Raw genomic sequence first — 18,623 nt, 5'->3', positions numbered from 1 at the left:
TGAAATTTTTGTGTATAGAGCACATTGTCAAGTACATTGAATCTTTTCCAAGTTTAATTTTCTCCCATAGTTATTCTGTTATTGGCATAATGATCGATTCAATGGTTTCATCTTCATATCTTGATTATGTGAGTTCGAAACTTGAAGACGCCACTCATAAACATCGAACATAAATCGTAAAAAGGATTTCAAACATAATCTCAAATCCCCAATTCTTTTATATATTTTCCAAACAATTCCTGAGTTTAGAAGGAGAGGACTTCCTTGTTCATCAAATAGAGCAAAAACTCGTTCAGTGTATCAATGGGTCCTGGCAAACACCAACGAACACAATCATAAACGGGAGAATTCTTATTCATGGAGTATCCATACCCATTTGGATGTCCATCTGGTCTCAGCCACATGATTTCAGTAGCGTTTATCAGTTCAAATCTTAACCCATTCTTCTTCCCTTTTTCCTCTGCTTTTCTCAGCACCTCTACTTGAACCCAGTAAAACTCCATGTTGAACTCTTGCAGCTTCATTTCTTGTAAAAGGCCTCGTTCTACCCAGTTTCCTCCTGATAGGGAAGCGGTGGCGGGTTAATGAACGTTGCTTTTGTTGAAGAATCAAACCTAGAAAGCTCTAGACCTGATGAAGAATAAATGGGCATGAATAGTAGAAGATGACTTCCTTTATGAAGGTGAACGATAAAGATGATATTAGAACAATATAAACAAAATATAAACAACTTAAAAATAAAGTATAATAATAAAAAAATCAAAAGATCTCCCTTGTGAAGGTGGATGACAAAAGTGATGATGAAGATGATGAATTTGTGGAAAATAGATGGATAATGTCCTATCGAGTCCTCCTAGTCGCAATGAAAAGGTAAACATGATAATATAGCTCTAACCAACCCTCCTAGTTGCGATGAAAAGGCGAATTGGAGTGTGAAGATTAATCATCCCGCAAGAACTTGAAAGAACTCCAGGAGAAGAAGTTTTGAAGGCACAAGACAATCAATACTTACAAAAACGAACTCTCGTTGTATTACTAATCAAAGAAATATGCTTTACAAAGTTGAGTGAAGCCTCCTTTATATAGAGGGTGAGTTCTAAAGGTCCTAAATAACTAATAAATAAAATAATAACAAATTAAACATGTTTTAACTCTAATTTCTAATAAAAAATAATAATGACTAAAAATAATGTTTTAACTCAGCCTTAATTCCTAATAAAATAATAACTCTAATCTTAAAAGATAATGCATCATCCTATATTATATTATATTACAAATAATCAATATAAATATTGAAAATTTGTAATATTTACAAAAATCACGTATTTATCTCGTATAGGAATTTCTGCATGTGTTGTCTTCAGTAAAATGAACGTATCTTGAGTTCTTAATATTAGATTGATGTGATTCAAGAACTGTTAGAAAGATAAGAAACAGAAGATATGTTGACCAAATAAGATCAGGATCCCATTCAAAAAGTCGTCGCAAGTCTGTTGCTGTTCTGGTATTCTCTTTCAAGGTTTGGACGAATGGATCATTTAGAAGAATTATTATTTTTTTCTTTGATGTGAGATTTGTGATGCATGTATCACCACCTTTATCCCAATCTCTGTTCTCGAAATGAGATGCCAAAAAGGTTCGTAAAAACGTCGTACTTATGTAATTTTTAAGGTTCAGAAGAGTTCCGAAGCAGTGTTGAAGGCCATCTTGTATGCATAGTACTTGGAAATGCTTGTGACGTTGTTTTGATTACAGATATGGCATCCGTCGAGTCGACTGTTCTCATAGAGTAGCAGTGGCCGAAAAAACCATTGCCCGACCGAAATGATCACGTAGTTGAATTTGCCGATCTCATTTACCCATGCTTCATCTGGTTCATCGAGGTAAACGTTGACGAGACCATTGATGTCTGGAGCTCTGGATTTAACCATAATAGTGACCAAAATCAGTGGCGGATCTAGAAATTTAAGAATGAGATCCAAAATTTTAATTTTCTTTTCTTAAAAATAATGGAAATATAAAAATTGTAATTTTTTTCTATTTTTCATGAACACATTAAGTTAAATTTAACAAATTTTCTAAAATAATGGGATGCACTTACACCTATGGGGCTTAGTGCATCCGCCACCGACCAAAATACTGCAAAGGTGAAGTTGTAATCAACATAGAACCAACGCTTGAAATAGTTTTTGTCTGCTGAAATTTTTCAAGTTATATCCTCCGGAAAAGCTTCCTGAAATGTACGCACGCGAAAGCATACGTTAAAGCTTAGCATACTCCAAATATTTTCCATTTCTTTAGAGCAAGCAATAAAAACTCGAACTGAAAATCGAACCGATCGGATCTCCATGTTCTCGATTCCATAATTCGATTTAAAACCAGAATCAGAAGTCGATTTTTTAGTTATGTGCAAAAAATGGTTAAGAACTTACAAGAGCCAAGAGGCACAGTAATGATTCCATCTGGTTCCTTGCTACTGAATCCTCAACAAAAGCCATTGAGTTCCCTCTTACAATCTCCAAGAACCGAGCTGCATCAAACAGAGGCAACTCACAGTCATATGGTATCTCCATTTCATGAACTCAGTGTCTGGTCTCCCAAACTTCTTGCAGTTCTGCTGGTCGACCATCAGCCGATAAGTTTTGCTACTGTAATAAGGATCCCGTGGATAAGGCTCCCATTTCCAACTTAAAAACATCACAGTTTTTGTCAAAGCTTCTGGGAAGTGGCAATGGCGAATGGGAACTTTTCAGAAAGCTTAAAGTTAGTGAGCTGATGAGAATCAGTGAAAGGGTTAAGAATAAACAGTTGATGGAAACTGTTTTGTTGAGTGTTTTCCATGGGGAAACTGAAATGAGGTTGAAATTCATGTTGGGAAAGCTTGGAAAATGCAAGGAATTTCATTTCAGTATAGGAACGAACGAACAATGACAATTCATCATCAACTAGCTAATTGGTGGTAATGATTTAAACACGAATTTGTCAAATCAATATGATCAATGATAATTAAAAGCTTACCACAGTGAATGCTTGTCCTTGGTTTTTGTTGTTTTCCTGCTTTTTTTTGTTTGTTTGTATCGAAACAACCGCTTGTATAATTCCATAAATAAAATCTAATGACATATTTCATCATAATATTTAAAATTTTGAAGAACCTTATATTGGATGAATAAATGCCTAATTTACTAATAAATTTTAGTTAAATGTATGAGATCAGTATAAATTTCAGTCTGATGGAATTATTGTTACGATTGGAGGAGAAGAAGAGAATCGCGAAGAAATGTGAACTGAAGATGCAAAGAAAGGGTTAAGGATTGCGGGACTTGAGGGAATTAAGAGAAGAATCAATTAAAAGAGGGCACGTGAAATACACAGAGATATTAAAGATAAGAAAAGAGGAGATGCACCTAGATTGGTGGAGACTCGGCTTGGTGAGTGTAGTTTAGGGACAGAATTAGAAAAATTTATTTTGTGTCAAATTTAGAGAAAAATTATTTCGGAATGGATGGCAATGAATAATGTGTCAATTTATGTTTAAGTATCAATATTCTTTTAAAAATATATTAATTTTATTTATTTTTAAATAATTTTATATTAAATGTATATATAAAAACTTTTTTAAAATTTTTGGGGTGTCATTTGACGTCACATCAAAGCCTGACTCCGCCAATAGTGAAGCCCAATCCGAAAGATGCCGCATGTACAAATCGTTGAGGAAGTTAAGAAGGATAGCTAACTGACAAGAGAATTTAGTGCATTGTAATCAAATAATACCATGTATTGCAAAATGAATTTTTCATGAATTGAAAGAATGAACTTTTCTTTTCTCTAAAATTTTTATTTCTCTCGTCTTCTCTTTTCTCTCAACCTAAACCATAATAAATTAGTGTCAATAGCCTTAATTCCTGGCAATATGAAGCTTGGGTATGCCAAAGAATAATCAAATGATAGGTGAATCCACTGATTTGTATGTGATACAAAAGCAGATTGAGGACTTAGCGAATTTGGTCAAGCAGGCAAATGATGAGACTAACCCTCCAAAATGGTGGGAAGTACAAGACAATCATATCACTAGCCTTGAAACAAGAATGTCAATTAATCAGGGTTATGTGGAGAAAATCCTAAAGATTCAAACGGGAAGGGGTAAGAATAGGAGAAATCGAATTTTGAAAGAGATCAAGTACATACCCTACTGATCCTAAAGTAGCTAGAAAGAAACATGTCATAGTGACAGTGATAAATGATAAGCCCTTATACTTAGAAACAAATGCGAGTTTTGTAAAAACAGGGATGTTTTTTCTCAAGAGGGTGTTTTTATTGCTTTTCTTAGTAAAGCTTTAAGCTCTAGACAAGTTGAACTATCAATTTAAGAAAGAGAGTATTTGACTATCATATTGATCATGTCCAAATGGAGACATTACTTAGAAGGAGTCATTTTTTATAAAGACGGATCATGAGCTCCTTATGTACTTTTTGAAGTAGAAATTAACCATCATAATTAAAAAATGGGGGGGTTTTCCAAGTTATTTGGCTTGTATTACATCATACAATATAGAAATGGGAAGTCTAATATTGTGGTAGATGCCCTTTCGAGACAATTTGAGAATCAAGGAAAATTGTTGCACATGAGAATTATATCTCTTATTCCTATTTAGGTGCACGAAGTTAAAGGTAGTTATAAGGAGATGAAATGGCTAAGGATTGGATAGAGAGATTAACAGTGCATCCATCTTCACATTTGGATTAGAAGTATTCTAATGTCATAGTGAGGTTCAAAACAGAGTTTATATTGGCAGTTCAGGCACTTTAAGAGTCCAAATCTTACAAATATTACATGATTCCCCTCAAGGCGGGCATTTAGGAATTCAGACAACCTATCAATGAATTTATAGCTAATTTTATTGGCTAGAGTAAAAGAAAATGATTAAGGTGTATGTACTGAAGTGTGGTGTGTGTGAGTGTATTAAAATAGAACATGTGGCTAAACTAGGACTCTTGCAACCTATTCCAGTTCTAACTCAAGCATGAGAGGTTTATATAATGTATTTTATAGAATGTCTTCCTACATCTCTGAAGAAAGACTACATTATGGTGATGGTTGACAAATTCACCATGTATGCTTATTTTTTTTTAACTTTTTTGCATCCCTATACAACTCTAGATGTTGCTAAGTTGTACTAGACCACATTTACAAATTATGTGGCTAGCCTAAAATGACTATCTCTATAATAATACAAATATCAGGTTAGTGATTATATTGAAAAGATTTAAAAATTTGGAGAATTAAATTGATTAAATGGTAAAGTATAATAAATGGTTTAGAAATTGTGTTTGAGACCAATTAGTAAGAATAGAAGAATGAAAGGGCATTTTGGTCCTTTAAAGGGAAATAGATTTAAAATTTATTATATTAGGGATATTTAAGTGAGAAAAAAGGGAAAAGTTGAGAAAAAAGCTAAGTTCTCTTTTTCTTCTGTTTGCTCGTCCCATGCTCTCCTCCATAGCCAAAGGCAATGCTTCATCTATCTAGTTTTTCTTTTCGTCTTTGGTTTGTTCTTGAAACCTTAAGTGATCTGGAAGATTAAGGAAGGTTTATAGAGGATTAAAACTAAGATATGGATGATTTATTTTAGATTGAAGAAAATGAGTTTTTAAGGGATATGTTGAAATATGAGTTTTTATCGAGGATTACAAGTAAATTTGACTTGTCAAAAAAGTAAATAAGAGATTAGAAGCATTAGATGTGATTAAAAACTTGTATGAAAAAGTAGTGTGATTTTTGGTTTGGAGTGTTCTTTAGAGAAATTGGATGTTATAGGAAGATTAATGAAAGAAAGTTAGTGGGGTTAAGTAGTGATGAGTTAATAGTATTGTTGGAGGTAAAAGTAAGAGATTTAAACAAAATTTGGGTAAAAATCGAGCTAAAAAATGGAAAATATGGGTAAAGGTATCGGTACTGGAAGAACAATGCTGATATTATAGGTTTAAATTTGGGGAAATACGATGAACAATATTGATACTAATACAATTGATATCGATACTGATGAGGGTATCAACACTAACAGGAAGGTATCGATACCATGGATTCAAGAATGTAGAAATTGTATCGATACTGAAGGGAGTATCGGTACCATAGTATAGAAGTATCGATACTATAGTAGGGGTACCGATACTATTGAGTCTGGAAAATTTAAGATAAAATGAATTTTGATAGAAATTGAGTATATTAGTACATTTGAGTATCATTGAAAGTATAAATGTTGGATAATATACTAACATTTGTATGATGTGTAATAATGGATGCTTATGTAGATTGTAATCAAGCTCCCGAGTTAAGAAAACAAAAAGGCAAGGATAAAGTTGACTATTACAACATACTAGTGAGGCACATCTGGTGAGTGCATTTATTATGTACATTAAGAGTTATAGTTGCATGTGGTTAAATGCATATGTTGCATTGTTATATCAGTACTATGTGTATTATCGACACTAAGTGTGCAACCCACGAAATTCAAAATAAGTTTATGAACGACCTTATCGGCACTACTTGTGCACCCCAAAAAACTTATAATGTTTTGAAAACAATAAATTTGAATTTGATAGTTATGATATATTGATGCATTGATTTCACTTCATTAGTGTTATTGCCTCACTAAGTAAATAATTAACGTGTGTTTATTTCACGCGTAGGTTTTAGCGAGTAGAGTAAGGAGTGCATATGACATTTGTCATTCAAGGGTTACCTCATCAGTAACTGTACGACAACTGTCTACTTTTGATTTTGTTAGTTGGCATATAATAGATTTATTACAATACTCTAAAAAGTATTTTGAACTATGATGTTGTAAAATTTTAAAGATATTCGAAACCTTTAAGATCTATTTACATATTATAAGTAAATGAAGGTTTTAGTTTATTAAATCAAAACGTTTTATGATTGGAAACAAATTTTATACTGGTTTTCAAAAGTTGAAAGTTTTAAAAATGATGTGACATATATGACTCGTGTATGGAAACATATATGGGAAATTGGGTGTTACATTTATTGGTATCAGAGCTACATGTTTAGCCGATTCTCAGTAGAAATCGGGTGTATTTTAATGTAAAAAGGGTTTACATGCCACTAAGATGTCAATGTTACTGATAGGGTATAGTTAGAATATGATTGATGTCACTCCTTACTAACTTCAGTATTATCCTTATGTATGTTATATTAGATGTCGGATTCTACAAATTCGTGAAGAACGATTGGTCAAGAATTTAGAGAAGGGTTGGGTAACGAGAGCTATGAAGCTAATAGCGAGCATCTGATCCCATCTGAAAATGCAAGTGCGCTTGCACATCAGGGTATGCTTGTGCCAGAGTTTGGAGCCTTTATGCAAGCTTTTTATGCCATTTTGACTCGATTCCAACCTTTTCCACCTCCCCCTCCTCCTCCAGCACCGCAGATGTTAATCCCAAAATAGTTAAGAAGTTTGAGAGCTCCTGAGTTTCAGGGAGAAGATGATGAAGGTCTGATGGATGCTAATTTATGGCTAAACGATGTATTGGTGATGTTGAAAAGTCTTTAATGCTCAGATTCTGAAAAGCTGGGTGAAGCTATATCTTTACTTCGAGGATCAACTCGAGTGTGGTGATCAAATACTACGTTGTATGCATCACCTGAACAAGTGAACATAAATTCTTTCAAGATAAGTTTAAGAACAAGTACATAGGGGAGCAGTTTATACAGTCAATGTTGCTAAAGTTTCTTAGTTTGAAACAGGGCGATCAAGCAGTGCATGAGTATAAGGCTGAATACAACAAGCTTAGTCGTTATGCTACTGAGGTAGTTCCCAATGATAAACCCTAATGTGATTGGTTCATTGAGGGTTTGAGGCCTAAGTGGAAAGAGATGATGTTGGATTTAAATTTGCCTCATTTGCAAGAAGTTATTAACAGAGCTAAGGCTATTGAAAGAGCTCAAGATGAGACTCTAGCAGCGGAGCAGAGTATACAGACGGGAAAAAAAGTTAGAATGTCTTCAACTTCCCATCATGCTAAGAGAGACAAGGGCTCGAGTTCCCGATATACTGATAGAGTTAGTTCTGCTGCAGTTTCTCAGAAAATGAAACAATCACAATGTTTTACCGCTAGCTCGGGTAGAGCATATGGAGAAAGAACTAATCCATGTATATGGAAAATTTCACTGGGCAGTGTGTAGATTACTCTCTGGCGCTTTTTTTCATTGCGGAGAAACTGGTTATTATGCTCGAAATTGTCCATAGAGATTTGGAGATAGATCAGTGCAAACTGAGAGATTAGTAGCATCATATAGTAGAATAAGAGGAAGATGAAGATATGGCGGTTAATCTGAGCCGAACCAACGATAAGAGACTTGGGGAGTGACCCAAATTTATAATATTAAGACTAATGAAGATCGGGATGACCCAAAGATTTTAACTGGTACATTCTATCTTTTTGATGAACCTGTATTTGTTTTGATTGACCCTGATTCTACTCACTCATACATTAGTAAAAATTTTGTTAGAACTAGAGGAATTCCTTTAAAACCAATTGTTAGTGAGATGATAGTGGTAATCCCTATGAGATATAGTGCGAGAGTAACTCGGGTATGTAGGAAATGCCCTATAAAGATTTAAGGGGTTGTGTTCCTGACAAACTTGATGGAGTTGCCCTTCGATGAGTTTGAAATCATTTTGGGCATGGATTGGTTGTCTCCACATCATGGATGGGTTGATTGTCGCAAAAAGCGATTATTTTTTAAGGATGCAGAGGGATCCGAAATAGTAGTGATTAGAGAAAAAGCAAAATACCATCTAATATGATATCAGTCATGACTGCAAAGAAAATGATGTTAAAAGGGTGTATAGATTTCTTAGCTAACATGGTAGACACTCGAGTATCGAAAGTGAGAGTAGATGATATTCCCATAGTTAGGGAGTTTCCAGATGTTTTTCCCAAGGAGTTACAGGGATTACCTCCAAACCGCGAGGTGGAATTCCAAATTAAAGTTTACCTGGGTACTGAACCTGTTTCTATGGCTCCATATCGAATGGATCTAATAGAGTTATAAGAATTAAAAGACCAATTGCAAGAGTTACTTGATAAGGGATTTATCAGACCCAATGTTTCTTCTTGGGAAGTACCTGTGCTATTTGTGAAAAAGAAGGACGGGTCTATGTGGTTATGCATTAACTATCGTCAGTTAAATAAAGTAACGATTAAGAACATGTATCCTCTTCCAAGGATTGATGATCTGTTTGATCAACTAAAATTTGCATTGATGTTCTCTAAGATATACCTGAGGTCGGGGTACCACCAATTAAAGATTAAAGAGGATGATATTTCAAAGACAACCTTTCAGACTCGGTATGGACATTATGAATTTGTGGTGATGCCATTCAGATTGACTAATGCTCCTGCAACATTTATGGATTTGATGAACCGAGTATTCAAACCTTATCTGGATCAATTGATGGTGGTATTTATCGATGATATTTTGGTATATTCAAAGTTAAGAGTGGAGCATGATGCTCATATTTGGGTGGTTTTTTAGACTCTTCAAGAGAGAAAACTGTATACCAAATTATCCAAGTGTGAGTTCTGGTTAGCTGAGGTTGCCTTCCTTGGCCATATAGTCTCCGTAGAAGGCATAAGAGTAAATCCCAAAAAGATTCAAGCTATTGTGGATTGATAACCCCCAATGAATATGTCCGAAGTTTCTTGGGGCTTGCTGATTATAATAGGTGGTTTGTGAAAAACTTTTCAATGTTGGCTTCTCTATTAACTAAATTTTTGAGGAAAGACGTGCCTTTTGTTTGGTCGGATAAATGTCAAGAAAGTTTTGAAATGTTAAAGAGGATTGTAATAGAGGCGCCACTGCTTCTACAACCAGAGTCGGGTAAAGACTACGTCATTTACAGTGATGCATCCCATAATGGGTTGGGATGTGTGCTGATGCAAGATGAAAAAGTTGTGGCTTATGCCTCAAGATAGTTGAAGAATCACGAGAGAAATTACCTGACCCATGATTTGAAATTGACAGCGGTAGTGTTTGCTTTGAAAATTTGGTGTCATTATCTGTACGGTAAGCGGTGCCATATTTATACAGATCACAAGAGTCTAAAGTTCTTGCTAACTCAAAAAGAACTGAATTTGAGACAGAGAAGATGAATCGAGCTTTTAAAAGATTATGATTTAATCATTGATTATCATACGGGAAAGGCTAATGTGGTAGCGGATGCACTTAGCTGAAAAACTTTTATTGCTCTACGGGCTTTGGATGCGCGTATATCTTTTAAGAAAGATGGTACCTTGATTGTTGAGCTTAAGTTAAAGCCGATGTTTTGGATCAGGTAAAAGAGCTACAAGGTCAAGATGATAAATGCTTGGCAAGAATTGCGCAAGTAGAAAAAGAAGAGGCCAAAGACTTCGAACTGAGGGCTGATGGATGTTTATATTATCGTGGAAGACTTTGCATTTCGGATAATGATGAACTGAAGAAAGATATTATTTCCGAGGCATATTATAGTCCTTTGACTATGGATCCAGCGGGAATAAAATGTACCAGGATATAAAGAGTCGAATTGGTGGCCTAGCATGAAAAGATTTGTATCAGAGTTTGTTGCGAGATGTCTGATATGTCAGCAATTGAAAGCTGAACATCAAGTGTTATTCGGATTACTACAACCGATATCCATTCTTGAGTGGAAATGGGAATGAGTTACAATGGATTTTGTTTTAGGGATGCCTTTGTCACTAGGTAAAAAGGACTCGATATGGGTAATTGTAGACAGATTAACCAAGACAACTCAATTTATTCCAGGTAGATTACTCGATGGATAAATATACGGAATTGTATGTAAAGAAAATAGTTCGGTTGCATGGAGTGCCCATATCGATAGTGTCCGATCGAGACCCAAGGTTTACTTCAAGATTCTAGAAGTCCTTGCAAGAGGCATTGGGTACTCGAAACTTTTCATCTGTAGACAGACGGGTAATCAGAATAAACTATTCAAGTATTGGATGATATGCTAAGGGCATGTGTGATTGAGTTTAAAGGATCATGGGAAATGTATTTACCTTTAGAGGAATTTTCTTATAATAACAGTTATCAATCGAGTATTAAGATGGCCATGTATAAAGCCTTCTATGGGAGAAAGTGCAAAAAAACCTTAAATTGGTTTGAGCTAAAAGATCGAGACTTAGTCGGCCCGGATTTGATGAAAGAAATGGAGGAGAAGGTGAAAATTATCCAAAATAATCTGAAGATAGCCTCTAATTGACATAAATCTTATGTTGATCTAAAGAGAAAATAGATTGAATTTCAAGTAGGAAACAAGGTATTTCTAAAAGTATCACCCTGGAAGAAAGTATTACGGTTTGTGCGCAAAGGAAAGTTGAGTCCAAGATTCATTGGACCTTATGAGATTTTGAAATAGGTTGGACCAGTAGTTTATCATTTAGTGTTGCCTCATGATATGGACAATATCCATAATGTTTTTCACGTGTCGATGCTTAGAAAGTACCTATCATATCCATCTCATGTCATCGTACCCGAAGAAATAGAGATCCGACCAGATTTAACTTATGAGGAAGAACCAGTGTGGATCTTGGCTAAAGAAAACAAGGAGGAACTGCGTAATAAGAAGATTCATTTAGTCAAAGTGCTTTGGCAAAACCATAAAGTAGAAGAAGCTACTTGGGAAAGAGAAGATGACATGAGGAAGCAGTTTCCACACTTCTTCGTATCATGTACTTCTTTAAAATTCAAGGACAAATTTTCTTAAGGGGGAGAATTGTAATACCCCAAATATTGGGTTAGTGACTATATTAAAAAGATTTAAAAATCTGGAGGATTAAATTGATAAAGTATAATAAATGGTTTAGAAATTATGTTTGAGACCAATTAGTAAGAATGAAAGAATGAAAGGGCATTTTGGTCCTTTAGAGGGAAATGGATTTAAAATTTATTATATTAGGGATATTTAAGTGAGAAAAGGGGAAAAGTTGAGAAAAAAGCTAAGTTCACTTTTTCTTCTCTTTGCGTGTCACGTGCTCTCCTCCAAAGCTAAAGGTAAGGCTTCATCTAGCTAATTTTTCCTTTTATCTTTGGTTTGTTCTTGAAACCTTAAGTGATGTGGAAGTTTAAAGAAGGTTTAAAGAGGATTAAAACTAAGAGATGGATGATTTATTTAAGATTGGAGAAAATGGGTTTTTGAGGGATATGTTGAAATATGAGTTTTTATTGAGGATTACAAGTAAATTTGACTTGTCAAAAAAGTAAATAAGAGATTAGAAGCATTAAATGTGATTAAAGACATGTATGAAAAAGTAGTGTGATTATAGGTTTGGAGTATTCTTTAGAGAAATTGGATGTTATAGGAAGATTAATGAAGGAAAGTTAGTGATAAGTTAATAGTATTGTTTGAGGTAAAATTAAGAGATTTAAACGAAATTTGAGTAAAAATCGAGCTGAAAAAATAGAAAATCTAGGTAAGGGTATTGGTACTGGAAGAACAATACCGATACTATATGTTTAAATTTGGGGAAATACGATGAACATTATTGATATTGATGCAATTAGTTTTGATATTGATGAGGGTATCGATACTAATAGGAAGGTATCAATACCATGGATTCTAGAATGTAGAAATGGTATCGATACTGAAGGGAGTACCAGTACCATAATATAGAAGTATTGATACCATGGTTGGGGTATCGATACTATTGAGTCTGGAAAATTTAAGATAGAACAAATTTTGATAGAAATTGAGTATAATAGTACTTTTGAGTATTATTGAATGTATAAATGTTGGAGAATATACTAACATTTGTATGGTATGTGTAATAATGGATGCTTATGTAGATCGTAATCAAGCTCCCAAGTCAAGCAAACAAAAAGGCAAGGATAAAGTCGTGAATAGTCGGACATCATTACATCATACTAGTGAGGCACATCAGGTGAGTGCATTTATTATGTACATTAACAGTTATAGTTGCATGTGGTTAAATGCATATATTGCATTGTTATATCAATACTATGTGTACTATCAAAACTAAGTGTGCAACCCACGAAATTCATAATAAGTTTACGAATGATCGTATTGGCACTAAGTGATCAACCCACGGAATTCATAATAAGTTTATGAACGACCGTATGCTCACTAAGTGTTCAACCAATGGAATTCATAATAAGTTTATGAACAACCGTATCGGCACTAAGTGTGCAACCCACAAATTCATAATAAGTTTATGAACGACCGTATCGGCACTACGTGTGCACCCCAAAGAACTTATAATGATTTGAAAACAATAAATTTGAATTTGATAGTTATGATATACTGATGCATTGATTTCACCTCATTAGTGTTATTGCCTCACTATGTAAATACTTAACATGTGTTTATTTCACGCGTAGGTTTTAGCAAGAAGAGTAAGGAGTGCATCTGACATTTGTTATTCAAGGGTCGCCTCATCAGTAACTGTACGACAAATATGTCCACTTTTGATATTGTTAGTTGGCATGTAATAGATTTATTACAATACTCTGAAAAGTATTTTGAACTATGATGTTGTAAAATTTTAAAGATGTTTGACCCTTTAAGATCTATTTATATATTATAAGTAAATGAAGGCTTTAGTTTATTAAATCAAAACATTTTATGAGTGGAAACAAATTTTATATTGGTTTTTCAAAAGTGTAAAGTTTTAAAAGTGATGTGACATCAATGACTCGTGTACGGAAACATATACGGGAAATTGGGTGTTACAATCCCTAATAGGGATAAGATGTTTACTAGTACTTTTTTGAAGGAACTAATCAAGCAGTTGGGGACACAATATTTATACAGTACAACATATCATCCAGAGATAGATGGTTAAACTGAGAGGGTTAACCATTGCCTAGAACAATACCTAAGGGAGTTTTATTTTTACAGTCCTAAGCTATGGGCTCACTGGTTATCTCATAAGGAGTGGTGGTACAACACTTCATACCACAACTATGCAATTGGCACCATTTCAAGAACTTTATGGTTATAAACCCCCAAAAATAACTTGGAAAACTAAAACGAATGTGCAAAGTGTGAATGATATTGTTAGAGAACATGAACAGTTCAAACATATTCTTAAAGATCAATTACAACAAGTTTAGAATCATATGAAACAACGAGAAGATAAAAATAGAACGAAAAGGGAATTTAATGTAGGAGATGAGGTTTACCTAAAGTTACAACCTTACAGACATAAATCCCTTACCCTGAGGGAGAACCTAAAATTAGCCACTAAGTTTTATGGTCCTTGTAAGATTCTAGAAAGGATTGGGAAAGTGGCATATCGCCTAGAATAACTTGTCAATTCGTGCATACACCTCGTTTTCTATGTGAGTTTGTTGAAGAAACATGTTGGGGACTCAGTCGTCCCTTCTCTTGCTCAACCTACATCAGAAACAAATGGTCTATTGAAGATATTTCCTCAAGAAATTTTGGGTAAACAAATTGTTATTAGATAAAATAGACTTGTCACGTAGTTGTTGGTTCGATAGATAAATCTTGATGAACTGCACGACATCTTAGAAGATTACTACGTCTTTTGAATATAGTTTCCTAGCCTTGATTTTTGGGGTCAAGGATCGTTTCGTGGGACAAGTAATGTTAAGATTGGGGGAGAAGAAGAGGGTCATGAAGAAATGTGAATTGGGGATGTAAAGGAACGGTTAGGGATCATATGACTTAATTTAGGGGAATTAGGATAGAAATTAATTAAATGATGGAACTTGAAATGTACGAGGATATTAAAGATACGAAAAAAAGGAGTTACAGCTAGATTAGAGGAGAGTAGGAATGTTGAGTGAAGCCCAAACCGAATGATACCACCTGTACAAATCATTGGGGAAGTTAGGAAGGACAACCAACTGGCAAGAAAATTTAGTACATTATAATCAAATAATACCATCTACTGCAGAATAAATTTTTCATAAATTGAAAGAGAACTTTTCTTTTCTCGAAATATCTATTTCTATTGTCTACTTTCTTCTGTCAACCTAAACCAAAACAATTATATATATAAAATTTTAATTCTTGTTTATTTATATATGATTTTTTTGCATGAATCAAACGATCTCAATGGTTAAGGGACAATTGTTATTCTTAGAGGTCTCGGGTTTGAGCACTAGCTACTATAGGGTATTTGAGTGTTCATTGTCAAATGGTTGAGAGTCTATAGAACATATACTACAACTTGTAATCACCCAAGATTAATCATATATATATAACTTTTATTTTTATTTATGGGTAAACTAAAAAAAAGATTCACTTATTTTTTTTATATTTATACACTTCTACTCATCAAATTAAAAAATAAAAACATAAATTTTGATCGCTTCTGTTATAATTTTAGTAAGTTTTGATCATTGCGAGATTGAATATAGTTAGCTTGAAGAAGTTGCACATTAATAAAAAGGTTTACTTTTATTCTAACCCCTGAATTTTAGATAAAATATTAATTATGAGTTTTTTTAAACATAAAATCCTATGTGGATAAAATTTTAATTTATCCCATGTTTTAATATGCTTTTCTTCCAACCCCACTTGCGCTCATTTCTCTGTCGCCGGGTGAATGCACTGGATTGTTTGGCTGTTAACAACAACTTATGATAGCAATAATGCAACTCATGTTGAACTTTGTGGCAAGGAAAAAGAAATAAAATGAAGATTTTCTGCTAGAGGAAGAAAAAAATGCCATGGATGGCACACTCCCTTACTTTCTTTCCTTTTTTGACTACTAAAATTTTTGAACCGAAGATGTAAAAGAAGATGAGCCATATGAAGAGCCAAATAATTCAGTGTGCTCAACCGTATCGAGCTGCATAAATTATCAATCAGATAAACAAAAAAGTACAACTAACAAAAGAAATACTAATGATACAATAAAGAATTAGAAACAAATAATAAGATAAAATGTTTATTAGGATCTCATAATTTTATCAACCGGAGAAAGCCTCTCTTGATGTGATCTTAACCCTTCCATCTTCAGTATTTGAAGCAAGAAATCATTCCAAGTATCAATGGGACCAGGCAAGCACCAATTCACACAATCATTGTACAATGTCACGTTTTCATGAGGCCAATGTCGTATCGGCTCGGATGCCCGTCCGGTCTCAACAACGATGCTTGTGTTGTATCCATTAACCTAAATTTCTTCCCCATCCGTTTTCCCTCTCTTTGAGCGGTCTGAAATTCTTCCATCTGAATCATATAAAACTCCATGCTATCGCCATCCAACGCCGTCTCATTGCTCCGGAACGGCTTTTTTTTCACAAAATTCCCACCTTCGTTCCACACTCCGTTCTCGAAGTGTGATGGTGCAAAAGTTCTTAAAATCGTCACGCCTTTGAAGTTGTCTAAGCTATTAATCGTTCTGAAAGCAGTCCTAAAAGCCTTTCGATACCCATAGAACTTTGTTAAGTCGACGACATTTTCAATAAGACAATAATGACAGCCCACAATCTGATGATTTTCGTAGAAAACAGCCGGACGATCGAACCAATGGCCGTCGGAGATGATTAAGTAGTCGAATTCTTTGATATGGGCCGCCCATCCTTCATCGGATTCATCGAGATAAAGATTGAAAAGGCCGGTATGCGTCGGACCATTGGCGTCTCTTTCTTCTGATTTCACCAAATGTGTAGTAGAAAAGTAAGCCATGGTGAAATTGTAAGTTGTGTATCCCCATAGTTTGAAATTCTCGTCGGTTGTATGCGAAACATCTATTGGATATTCCACCTGAAATAATCATCAATGAGAGTGATGAACATTAGTTCGGTACAAGTATCCAATATTAGTTTTCTAATCTTTTAAATTTATTATTTTATTATATATTATTTAAATACTAAAATTAAAATAAATAAACATGAATTGAACAGGTACTATCTAATTTTTTTAATCGAAAGATTCTTAACCTTTTTACCATGAAAATTTACATATTCCTATAAACACCGTGTTCAAATATGAGATTTCAGGGGATAACAACCATCCATATATCCATTATGATCGTTTAGTTTGTACTAAAATTATAAAATATTGGATGATATTTTTTAAAATATTTTTTTTAAAATCATATATCACACAATCATATAAATTATAGAAATACACAATTGTTGTTTGAGTTTAAAATTTAAAATTATCATATATTTTAGATTTTTTATGTATTTTCTATTGAGAATATATTTTTGCCTCCTGAAATTTTACAAATTCATCCCTTCTTAGAATTTTAGTAGTTCACCTCCTATCATAAAATATTGTTTTCGTCCTTGATTCGATATGAATTAATATTATATTTTACATAAAAATATGATGTTGTGGACTAATAGTTGGAGAAGTGTGTTCCTAAAGCTTACACACATTGTCTTTGATTTTATATAAGATGTAATTATCACACATATTGCATGAAATCATAATATTAAATTATGGTCATAATATCTTTTAGTATCACCGTAACATCACAAATTATATTCACAATATAAAAACATAATTAATTTTCAAAATAAAACACGTTTTAAGGGTAAAACATTTACAATCACAACGCCCAATTTAATACTATGCATGAAATAGTAAAATATAGATGGAAAAGAAATGTGACTTACTCTAGAAAGGAGGCATATCAAGGACTGCATCTGGTTTCTACCCACAGAGTCGCCAACAAAGGCCAAGGATTTTCCCCTAACGATTTCCAGGAACTGAGCAGGGATCAAAACAGGGAGCTCACACCCATCAGGTTTCCATTTCCATTTCATGAACTCCGTATCTGGCCTTCCGTATTTCATGCAATTCTGATGCTCGTGTATCGCCCAGCACGTCGTGCTCGTGTAGTACGGGGCGTTGGGATTCGGCACCCATTCGCCGGAGAATATGTCGCACTCCTCTTCTTCGGATATCTTGATCGGGGACAGGATTTGGGGTTCTCGGAGTGGGGTGGTGGGAGAGGGGTTGGGGGACAAGGCGTTAAGGAGGAATAAAGGATCCAGGTAAAAGACGGGGATAATTATGAGGAAAACTAGGGTGAGAACGAAGAGGGTTAGGACAATTTTAGCTGTTTTGGGCTGCCCATGGCTTCTCCCAAGGGGAGCCTCCATGGCGTAAAGATTGATCTTGAAACAGGAGTTGTATGGAATGGAAGAAGTCAAGACAGTTACCTAGAAACACACGTTTTGTACAAGACGTCCAAACCAATTTTTAGAAAAATCAGGTCGACGTTGAGTTTTTTTAAGAAAATGTGCTATTTTATTTTAAGAAACACAGGTATCTTAAATATTAAATTGGCATTACTTTTTTAATAAAAGGATATTTAAAAAAAATAATTAGAAATTCAGTTTTAATATTTTTTTATGATTCATGTAATTGTGAGGAAGATAAAATTCCTTGACAGAGTGAACTAATTTTGTGTAGAATAAAATTTGAATATTAATTTGTCTTGCTTATTATGAATATTTCTGCTCTTAGTACCAAATAGAATAAAAATAATAATTTAAATATTAAATGTGTAGTTTACCCAATAAAATAAAAGAAGATTAGGATACATCATAATTTGGATGGCAAACAAATTCTACTTGCATTACTTAA

The 18,623-nt window shown here is 34.1% G+C and overlaps 2 pseudogenes; both read right to left on the bottom strand.

Annotated features, from left to right (window-relative positions):
- Positions 1–245: 245 nt before the first annotated feature.
- LOC120177056 lies at positions 246–2,870 on the bottom strand (annotated as a pseudogene).
- Positions 2,871–15,028: 12,158 nt separating this feature from the next.
- Positions 15,029–18,212, bottom strand: LOC120177055 (annotated as a pseudogene).
- Positions 18,213–18,623: the final 411 nt, after the last annotated feature.

This window comes from Hibiscus syriacus, unplaced genomic scaffold, assembly GCF_006381635.1.
Source record: "Hibiscus syriacus cultivar Baekdansim isolate YM2019G1 unplaced genomic scaffold, ASM638163v2 tig00112281_pilon, whole genome shotgun sequence".
NCBI classification, from domain to species: Eukaryota; Viridiplantae; Streptophyta; class Magnoliopsida; order Malvales; family Malvaceae; genus Hibiscus; species Hibiscus syriacus.
Note: the sequence above shows the minus strand (reverse complement) of the source record. Positions and strands in the feature narration are given on the sequence as shown.